The 10,596-nt window shown below is 39.4% G+C and overlaps 1 pseudogene; it reads left to right on the top strand.

Moving 5' to 3' along the window:
• The first annotated feature begins 9,515 nt into the window (after positions 1 to 9,515).
• On the top strand, positions 9,516 to 10,293 carry LOC105179166 (annotated as a pseudogene).
• The last annotated feature ends 303 nt before the right edge of the window (positions 10,294 to 10,596 follow it).

The raw sequence follows: 10,596 nt of genomic DNA, 5'->3' as shown, positions 1-10,596 counted from the left end.
GATAGGTCTACAAGTGAAATGTCTCAGATCGAATAACGGTGGCGAGTACAGTAGTGAAGGTATCAAGAATTACTGCACCGACCATGGAATCCGAATGCATATAACAATCCCGGGGACACCTCAGCAAAATGGCGTTGCTGAGAGGATGAACAGAACACTGAATGAGCGTGCGAGATGCATGCGATTGAAGAGCGGACTGCCAAAGATGTTTTGGACAGACGCAGTCAACACGGCTGCTTTCTTGATCAATCGAGGGCCTTCTGTCCCGTTGAACAACAGGATACCAGTAGAGGTATTGAGTGGTAAGAAAGTGGATCTTTCTTTCTTACGTACTTTTGGTTGTTCAGCCTATATTTTGAACGATGATCGGACTAAGCTGGATGCTATGTCGATTAAATGTACATTCATTAGGTATGGGACTAACGAATTTGGGTATAGATTTTGGGATTATCAAAACTGGAAAATAATTCGCAGTAGGAATGTTATATTCAATTAGGATGTAATGTACAACGACAGGAAGGTAAGCCCGGACGATGACAAGAAGGAAAGGGAATTTGTTGATCTCGACATTTCAAATTCCAGGATCATGAGACCAGCAGATACAGATTCAGTGGGAGTTCAGACGGACGAAACCGAACAGACGGAGATAGAGCCAGAACCAGCATCGGAGGAACTGATTGCTGAAAGCAGCACACCCTTGGCATTGGGAGCTTGCGATGAATGACGAGATGAACTTGTTGAAGAAAAATGACACATGGAAATTGTGTCAGCTCCCAAAAGGAAAGAAGGCCCTATAGAACAGATGGGTCTATCGGGTTATGGAAGAATCAGACGGGAAGAAGCGGTACAAGGCAAGACTTGTAGTAAAGCGATTTTAAGAAAGATACGGTATTGACTTTATGACGTTTTTACACCTGTTGTCAAGTTAACTACTATTCGTCTTGTGTTGAGCATGGTAGCGGCAGAGAACATAGAGTTACAACAGATGGATGTGAAGATAGCCTTCCTACACGGGGATCTTGAGGAGGAGATATACATGGTACAGCCAGAGGGGTATAATGGAGATGATCAGCAGGTGTGTCGCCTGAAGAAAAGCCTGTATGGATTGAAACAGGCTCCGCGGCAGTGGTACAGGAAGTTTGACAACTTCATGCTAGAGATAGGTTTCTCTAGGTGCAATGCTGATCATTGCTGCTACGTGAAGAGGTTTGATGACTTTTTTATCATTCTACTCCTGTATGTTGATGACATGTTGATAGCAGGATCAAATGTGAAGGAGATCAATAGGCTTAATGATCAGTTGTCGAGGAAGTTTGACATGAAAGATCTTGGAGAAGCAAGGCAGATATTGGGCATGAAAATCACAAGGGACAAAGGTACTTGTAAATTGTGGTTATCTCAATCTGATTTTATTGAGAAGATATTATGCAGATTCAAGATGGAAAATGCAAAACCGGTTGGAAAATGCAATTGGGAAATCAGTTCAAACTATCCAACAGTGATTCGCCCCAAACTGACTCCGAACGTGCAAAGATGAGAGTCACACCGTATACCTCAGCAATTGGGAGCCTGATGTATGCTATGATCTGTACTCGACCGGATATAGCACATGTAGTGTGAGTAGTTAGCCGTTTTATAAGCAATCCAGGAGTGATGCACTGGGAAGTTGTTAAATGGATTCTTAGGTACCTAAGGCGTACTAAGGACCGAGCATTGGTATTTGGTAAGGGCAAGCTTACCTTGTTTGGGTTTGTTGACGCTGATTTTGCAGGGAGTGACTATGACAGAAGGAGGAGTACTATGGGGTACGTGTTCACATATGGCCGTACAGCTGTATCCTGGGTCTCAAAGCTGCAGAAGGTTGTCACACTGTCCACGACGGAAGCTGAGTACGTGGCAGTTACTGAGGCGGCTAAGGAGCTCATTTGGCTACAACACTTCTTGGGTGAATTAGGGAAACCTCAGGTAGATGTGATTCTTCATAGCGATAGCCAGAGTGCGATCCATCTGGCAAAGAATCCCGCGTTCCATTCGCGGACAAAGCACATCGAGATCAAGTACCATTTCATCCGACAACTTCTGGAGAAGAAGGCACTACAACTGGAGAAAATCCAAGGAGAAAAGAACCCTGCTGACATGCTGACCAAGGCGGTTGCGATGGAGAAGTTGAAGCTGTGTACGGCTTCGACTGGCCTTGATGACTAGAGTGGACAAACCCGGCGGTACCAAGAAAGAAGTGGAGAAAAGCTAATCAATCTTCAAGTGGGTGATTGTTATGATGTGAAGATTGATTTGAAGAAGTCAAGGATGACCCGGTCCAACTTAGAAATCCCAAGTTGAGTTGAAGACTCTAAGTCAAGTCAAGGATGACCCGGTCCAACTTAGAAGTCCCAAGTTGAGTTAGAGAAGGATAACCCGATTCAACTTAAAAATCCCAAGTTGAATTGGAGACTCTAAGTCATGGCTATAAATACTACTCTGATTGGCATTGTTTTGCAGAGTAGAGTAGAGAGAAAAACATATAAGTTCTCTGTGTAATCGAGAGATAAAAGAAAGAGTTGAGACGAGAGTGAGTGTTGTCTTTCACGTGTGGTGAAGACTTACATACAAGTGAGTGTGTGTGTTGTACTCCTCAATTTTCCTCCTCTTTGAGTGTTTTCTCCTGGCTTGGTATCGCCCCCAGACGTAGGATTTATATCCGAATTGGGTTAACAAATTCGTGTGTCTTTTATCACCTTCATATTCCAACTGTTGTCCATCTTGACGCGATCCATTTCCTAGCACTATTGTTCGAGTAGTTAGTGTAATCATTAAAATGTTAAATCCTACTTATGTGTATATGTATAAAAATACAGTTTTTGTCTTCTAATTTATGAGGGGGTGTCATTTTTTGTCCTACACAAATTATGAAAATTAGTTTTTACAAGACTAAAATTATGAAAATTATAAAATTAATAGAATTAAAATAATAAGTGTTATCAATAAAATATAAGTAAAAATACTACGGGTGTGTAGCCATGGCCACTTTCCTAGACCAATATAATGGTTTTAGGAAAGCAACCAAGGTTTTTCTTATCTACCACAGTTTTCACCGATTTAAATAGGGGATTCTCCCTTTCGGCTAAAACATGAATGAAGTTGTTTATCTGCTTCACCATTCACCAAAGTTCTTTGTGAAATATTAAGTTGGAGTCTTTGTGACCGTGTGATACTGAGATCTGAGGTGATCGGGTTCTTGGTTTGTGGAGTTACCTTGAGTCGGTTCATTGTGGAAAAGGTGCCTTGCGACTGTATTCCTTTATCGAGATATTGGATCAGGCTACTCTGAGCTTTAATCACTATACTGTTGATTTAATTATTTAATTATCTTTTATTTGTTATTAACATTTATGTTGTATATTGGTCTGTAATAATCTTAAGGAGTTTCGTACTCCAATTTTTCTGATAGTTGGATAGGATTTTCTGGTGGTTTCCGCTCTACTCTACTCAAGCTAAATTTATACTCACTTCCATATGAGTATGATCAACGAAGGAGGTAATCCGTACTCAAAATAAATTTATACTTACTTCCATATGATGCTTCTACATATGTATGAACAAAATTTATAATTTTGATATTTTTAGTAATTTATACTAATTGCTCGAACATTAGTCTAATTGGTATAAGCAGAGATAATAAATTTTGTTCGTACATATGTTGAAGCATCATATGGAAGTAAGTATTAATTTAGTTTGAGTACAGATTACATCCTTCGTTGATCATACTCATATCGAAGTGAGTATTAATTTAGTTTGAGTAGGGATTACATCTTTGTTGATCGTACTTAATGTATCGGCAAGTTTTAACTAGTCGCAAATAGGTTTATATATATTTCTTGTCGATGTGCATAGGGATAAATTAAATCAAATTGTTCGCGATTACATTTGAGATTGATGAATAAATGTATAATGCGAATATATTAATGTAAGACGACTAACACGAATTGTGATCACATGTTAAGGCAATATTGCATTTTTCGTCCTGTATGTATAGGGGTATCGCAAATTTGGTCCTCTAACTATCACGGTGCAATTTTGGTCCTGTATCTTTCAAATTTTTGAAATTTTGGTCATTCAGCCCATTTTAGGACCATTTCGCCCTTCTAGCGAAAAATGAACCTTAGCCCCTATCATGCTTCAATTTAGGCCCAACATGCTTCCGAAATAAACTAAGCCCTCATAAATTCATACCTTTTTTCGATCGCCTTGTTCCCGGGTATTCCAAGTCCTCGGTTTTACGGACTTCTTCCAACCACACTACCGTAGCAGATGGTTCGCAGGTACTTGGCTCCTTCAGCAACAAACAACACAGCCCTATTTCATTTCGTACTTTAGGGCGTGAAGGGACTCCAATATGGGGACTTAATAAAGTTTTGGATAGACAAGTTGAACAGAAGCCTAACTTTTTATTAAAGAAATATAGGAAATATTACATAGATATTATTCCTCCATTGGAGGAGACAACTGTTTAGCCTCTCATAGGATAGTGGACTAGACTCGTTGGGGAAACCCCCATAAACTGAAAGATTAAAATACTAGAAAGATTGAAAACACTCAGAACAATGCTTTGAAGATTAGGAGAAGTTTTTTTCTGATGATCCCCTTCTGCTTCATCGCCTCTTTATTTATAGGCGTCCGCGGACTTCAAACTCGGGCTTCAACTTAATATTTGACGACGTCATTGCTTCCATCATCATCTTGTCTTTTCCAAATGACGTCATTGAATACGTCATCGCCCCGTCCTTTCCAGCTATTGGTCATTATGGTTTGTCGGCCATATGACTTCCAGCTGCCTTCCTTGTTTTGTTGACTGTTGACTTCTACCGACAGTCTTATCCTTTCGACCTTTTACATCGTTTAACTTCTACTTCTCTTGGTAAAAATTTTTCTCTTTCCTTTGTCTTGGTCCGGTTCGGGATCTTTGTCCTGAACAGGGGCTTTTCTTGTTTTTCGCAGCAAGGGCACAGATGGGCCATTTCCCAACATGCAACATGTTGCACGTCTTCATCCTTGTGGCTTCGGTTGCTGGCAGCTTATTTTCCCAGATTAACATCCTCTTTTTTCGAATAAGCTTTCAGCAAACTCCATGCTTTTTCCTATCATGGAATTTAACAGGAATGATCCATTCACTTTGTTTGAGAAAATCTTGAATGGATACTTGACTTTGTCCATCTCTGTGAGACAGACCCATAGTCCCCAAACTCTCCTGGTAGAGATACTATCTTCACTAATGGCTGATACCAAGCGAGCTTCTCCTGAGGCAGCTTTGATTTTGTTGAAAGCTACCATATCCGGTCTCTGTAGCTTCATGAAATGGAATGCTGGATGAGTCCCCTTTCCTACAGTTTCTGGAGTTACTGAAACAATTTTTATGTCCAGAACATCGCATCTCTTCAAGTGGGGGTTGTTTTGCCATGAATCAAAGACCGCCCACTAATCCACTCCGGAAGTTTTGAAATTTTCGGAAAACTCGGTGACATAGTATGAACTGAAGCAAGAGCTACAAAATCATACCATCCTCTGACATCTTCTGGTTTAGATCCTTCTAACATTCAAACTCTATTATATTTTCCAGACGTTTCGATTATGGTCTTGCCCGGGTTTACTCCTTTGCGGGAAATTAATTTTGACCACATACGCTGATAATCCTGCCAAACAGAAGAAGATATCAATTCTTTAGTATTAGCCTTAGAGGTGTCTGTCATTGGCCTAAGGCTAATCTCTCCCTCTTTTACCCTAGAAGTGCTGGGTTGACCTGAACCTAGAGGAATTTGCACTTCCTGTGATTCAATTTTTGCCATTTCACCAGAGTCTGGTGATGGCCTTGTGCAATCGGTACTAGAATACGACGCTACAGGTGTAGAGTCCTGTACTCTAAAGGCATATTTTGGGTCATGCTCCCTCAACTCGTGAGTCATCCCCGAAGGTGACGCCTTCCAAATTGGTTTTGTTAAGTCGTTCCATAGCGAGGTGGATGCTATTAAGGAACTCCTTATTGCGACCTGGATAGTGTCTAGATCGGCTCTTTGAATTTGTCCAGCAACTTGCGCGTTTACTGCTAGTTGTCCGAACTTTCTGTCAAGCTCCTCCAGGTTTTCCCAAAGGTGCCTGAGTCTCAATATGATGGAGTTTGCTTCAGATGTCTCCATCTCTCATCAGGAAATCTGAACTAACTTTGTAGATTATGTGATGCTTCCTTTGGTTAAGTCCTATCTGGTTTAGGACTTTCCCAATTTATTCCAATCCTAAATCCATCGTATGAGGTTGGAATCTTGCCACATGATTCTTTCCATGGTTTTGTTTGACACCGTCATTTTGGAAAAGAATCCTGATAGGCTTTCAGAAGTTTGAAGCCTATCTCCCTCGTTGTAATTATTCTGACTCGGTTGAAAATCCATCCAAATCAGTCGCTATTTCCTCTTCATAGACGCTTTCATCTAAAGGAAGATCTTCGAATTGATAGATAGGTACCAAATCGCCATAGTATACTGCACTTAGGATATCATTCGTAGCTTCAAATTTTCTCAATTCACCATGTTTCTGCAGGCAGTCAGGAGATATATGTCCTTTTGCTCCGCAAGCCCAACAATTGCAGTCTTTGAAACTTTCATTGGCTTGGGTATGGGCTCATCTATAAGTTCTTCTTGTAGGGGTTCTTTCGGTGGATCTTGTATCTATTCGTCTAGATCCCTGGGATGAAACCCTTGCTGGTCATGTTCTTTGTCCAGATTTATATGTTTTGGCTTTGGACTTGGACCACCATAATCTCTGCCAAGAAAAGGTTCTTCTAGACCTCCTTTTCCTTGGCTCACTTGATTCGCCTATAATAGTTGGAAAATTATTGTTATCACAATAGAAAGGGGTTCGTTTGATTTTACCTCTCAATCTTTTCATATTCGTCTGCATAGATGCTTGATAACACCAATCCTTCAGTTTGTCTTTAAGGAAAGACATTCTTCGCGCCATTGAATCTAGCTGTCCTTCAGGTACTTTGTATGACTAGATCAACATTTTTCTCCATGAACTGCATATCTTTGCGAAGAACATTGGAGCTGCTACTTCCGTTACTACTCCACTCTGAAAAAAGTACTTGCGAAACCCAATAGATGTATTCATCTACTGCGCAAATACTTCTAAGTTCAAGGCTGAAAAGAGCCTGTGCATATTCTCTAGCCTTTTCTGCTCTACTTCCTTCAAAATATCCATCTCCGATGAAGTGTATCTTGATAAGTCTTCCTAGCCGGTCTGCTATCTCTCCTTTTGAGTCTCCGGCAAGGATGCTGGCTTTGGTGTCTTCTGGGGTATTATCCCATCCGATCTTTACTGATCCCTCTAAGCTCAACTCCACAAGCTCTATAAAGTTTTCTTTGTCGAGCTCTAGGGTAGTTGTTGCTATCTTGATTGCTACAACCCATTCGTCTATCAATTTCTCGGTATTTCGGAAATCGATAATATTCAGGTTTTGTATCTCTCTCAGATCTTGGGAGATCTTTGATGTATCCGGCTCGAGCTCTTTCCAATCAGTCATAATTTTTAAAACTAAAATTATGCAGGAATTTACCCGTTCCGTTTCTCCTGGTTGGAATTCTACCATGGACTTCAGTGGAATGTATACGTCTCACTGCATTTCCTTGTAGTACTTGTCGGACTTCAAAATTTCTCAGCCACTCTTGTTTTACTTCGGGCGTGAGAAGTTTTGGATCAATCCTCTTAGGACCATTGTCACATTTGTCAAGAATTTCCATGAAAAATTAATTCTCTTCTTTGTATTTCTAGAATCTGGAAATATTCCCTATTTTCAGAATAACTTGAAATTTCATTCGTTTCCATTCTCTTTTGGAAAATCTCCTCCATTAGTGGATAAATAATATCAAAATGTAATATAATCATATATTTCTTCAATAAATCTAGGCTCTGATACCATTCTTAGCAAGCATGACTGGAAAATATGCATTAGAATGCAAAATGATTGAAACCGGACTAAACTGCACAGTTTAAACCTGGAAAAGGGTAGAATTGTTCCAAAATTTGGCCAGATTTGTGCGGAGGACTAAAATTGCGAACTTTTTGAAACTTACGGGACTAAAATTGCCAGTCCTATAGTTACGGGACCAACAACGCCACCCCCCCTTACTTACAGGACTAATTTTGCAATTACGCCCGCATGTTAACGTTTATGATATCTGTAAAAGCGTATAAATCATTGCTATATTCTTGATTATTAACAAGGAATAAGTTGTGTGATTAATTCCTGTAACATATAATGAAGAATTCATGTAAATAATTCAGGAAACTAATTTACTACTGCATACAATAGCGTTATTACAAAACTAAAATAAAATAAAATGCAATCAGTATCATCAACGGAAGGATACTGCAATTTAATTACTTTCATATTAATCATGGACCACAAAATGTCCAAATACATGAATCAATTGCATATAGTAACAATTACAAGAATAGTACAATTAACATTCAGAATTTGGTCCAATTAAATTTTAGTAAATCTAAATAAGAGATAAAATCTGTAGACCACATTTATAAACGATAAATTAATATAGATTTTATCATTATAATATATGTTTTTACATATATAGTAGGTTGACGAATTAATGAGAATACTTTTTCGGATTCAAAATTCAATTTTGTAAACTCACTTGATTTTACTCAAAAGCAAATCCTACGTAAGATATGGATAATCACTAAGTACTTCAACATTATCTTTTAATTTCTCATAATTTTTCTGTCATTCGACATAGTAAAATTACTCATTATACATCTCAATAATAAATATTTTACAAAAAATACTTATCGATGAATTTATTGCATCTCTTATGGTACCTGCACGGTGTAGATTTTGACATCTTAATTATGGTTAGTATTTGTATTATCTTTTTACGACAACTTTGAAATAATTAATGATTCTTTTCCTATTTCATAAATATAGTAAAAAATACAGTAATTTGGACAGAGCCTTGCTCATGATTTACTTGAATTGTTATATAGTAAGTGCATAGGGATAGGGGTCAAGCTATGAATGGCTTGATTGGTTCCGCATTTTGTGTACTATGTATGTATAAATACTCCCCTACACATCCTATGTTTCTTCACGTTTCAAACAATTGTCTAGGTAATTTCTTTCACATCAATGAAACTTGTTCGTGATTCTCTGTAGAACCCACAAATGTTTGATGTTTTTCTTCAAACAAATCCTTTTGAAGAAGAGAAATTAATCCAAGAATTGAGAAGGGCTTGTCACTCTATGATCGATAGATATTCTAAATTAATAGATTGTATTTGGTACATGTTTTGTTTGTTTAGTTTGAGAGTATTCTAACACGTAGCCTTTTTTTTTTTTTATTTCTGTGACGAAATTGACAGGTGTTAAAAAAAATAAAAGTAATTACCAATTACAATGTGGATCTCCGCCTGGAAGCCAGCACAATCTAGCATGATGAACCTTTTTTGTTCAGGGCATGATGAACAAGGACCAAGGAAAGGATAAGGTGGTGGTGGTATTAGGTGCCACTAGCATAGGCAAATCGCGCTTGGTGATAATCCTGGCCACCCGTTTCGGGCCAGAGGTCATCAACTCGGACAAAATTCAGGTCTACAAGGGCGTAGACATAGTAATCATCAACTCGGACAAAATTCAGGTCTACAAGGGGCTAGACATAGTAACCAATAAGGTGAGAAATGAGGAATGCCGCGGCGTGCCACACCATTTGCTTGGAACCATTGGTCCCGAGGTGGATTTCACTGAACATGATTTTGTGCATCATCCATTGCTGGCTGTTGATGCCATCGTACAAAAGAATCGGTTGCCAATCATTGCTGCAGGGTCCAATTCCTTCATACAGGCACTTGTCAGTGACGACACTGAGTTTCCCTCCAAGTATGAGTGTTGTTTTTTCTGGATGGACGTGGCAATCTCGGTCTTGCATTCGTACGTGTCGAAAAGGGTTGATCAGATGGTGGATAGCAGGTTGGTGGAGGAGGGTAAGGCATTTTTTGACCCAAAACTTCGTTACTATGATTATGGGATTAGGCGTGCCATTGAGGTCCCCGAGATGGATGAGTTCTTCAGGAGTGAGGTGTTATCGATGGTGAAACTAGCTTCTTAAGGTAGCTATTGATGAAATGAAGATGAACACATGCAAATTAGCTTGTCGTCAAGTTGAAACGATTTTGAGGATGAGGGAGGAATTCGGGTGGCGGATCCATCGGTTGAACGCCATAGAGGTATTCCTTTGACGTGGTGGAGATGCCAATGAAGCATGGGAGGAATTGGTGCTGGAGCCTAGTACGAACGTTGTGGCTCGTTTCATTGCAATGTTCATACTAGGCTCCAGCACCAATTTCTCCCATGCTTCATTGGCATCTCCACCATGTCGAAGGAATACCCCTATGGCGTTCAACCGATGGATCTGCCACCCGAATTCCTCCCTCATCCTCAAAATCGTTTCAACTTGACGGCAAGCTAATTTGCAAGTGTTCGTCTTAATTTCATCAATAGCTGCCTTAAGAAGCTTAGCCCTAGTTTCACCAGCGACAAGA

The sequence above is a fragment of the Sesamum indicum genome, unplaced genomic scaffold (genome assembly GCF_000512975.1).
Source record: "Sesamum indicum cultivar Zhongzhi No. 13 unplaced genomic scaffold, S_indicum_v1.0 scaffold00125, whole genome shotgun sequence".
In the NCBI taxonomy this organism is placed as follows: Eukaryota; Viridiplantae; Streptophyta; class Magnoliopsida; order Lamiales; family Pedaliaceae; genus Sesamum; species Sesamum indicum.
This window is presented reverse-complemented; position numbering and strand designations above follow the sequence as displayed.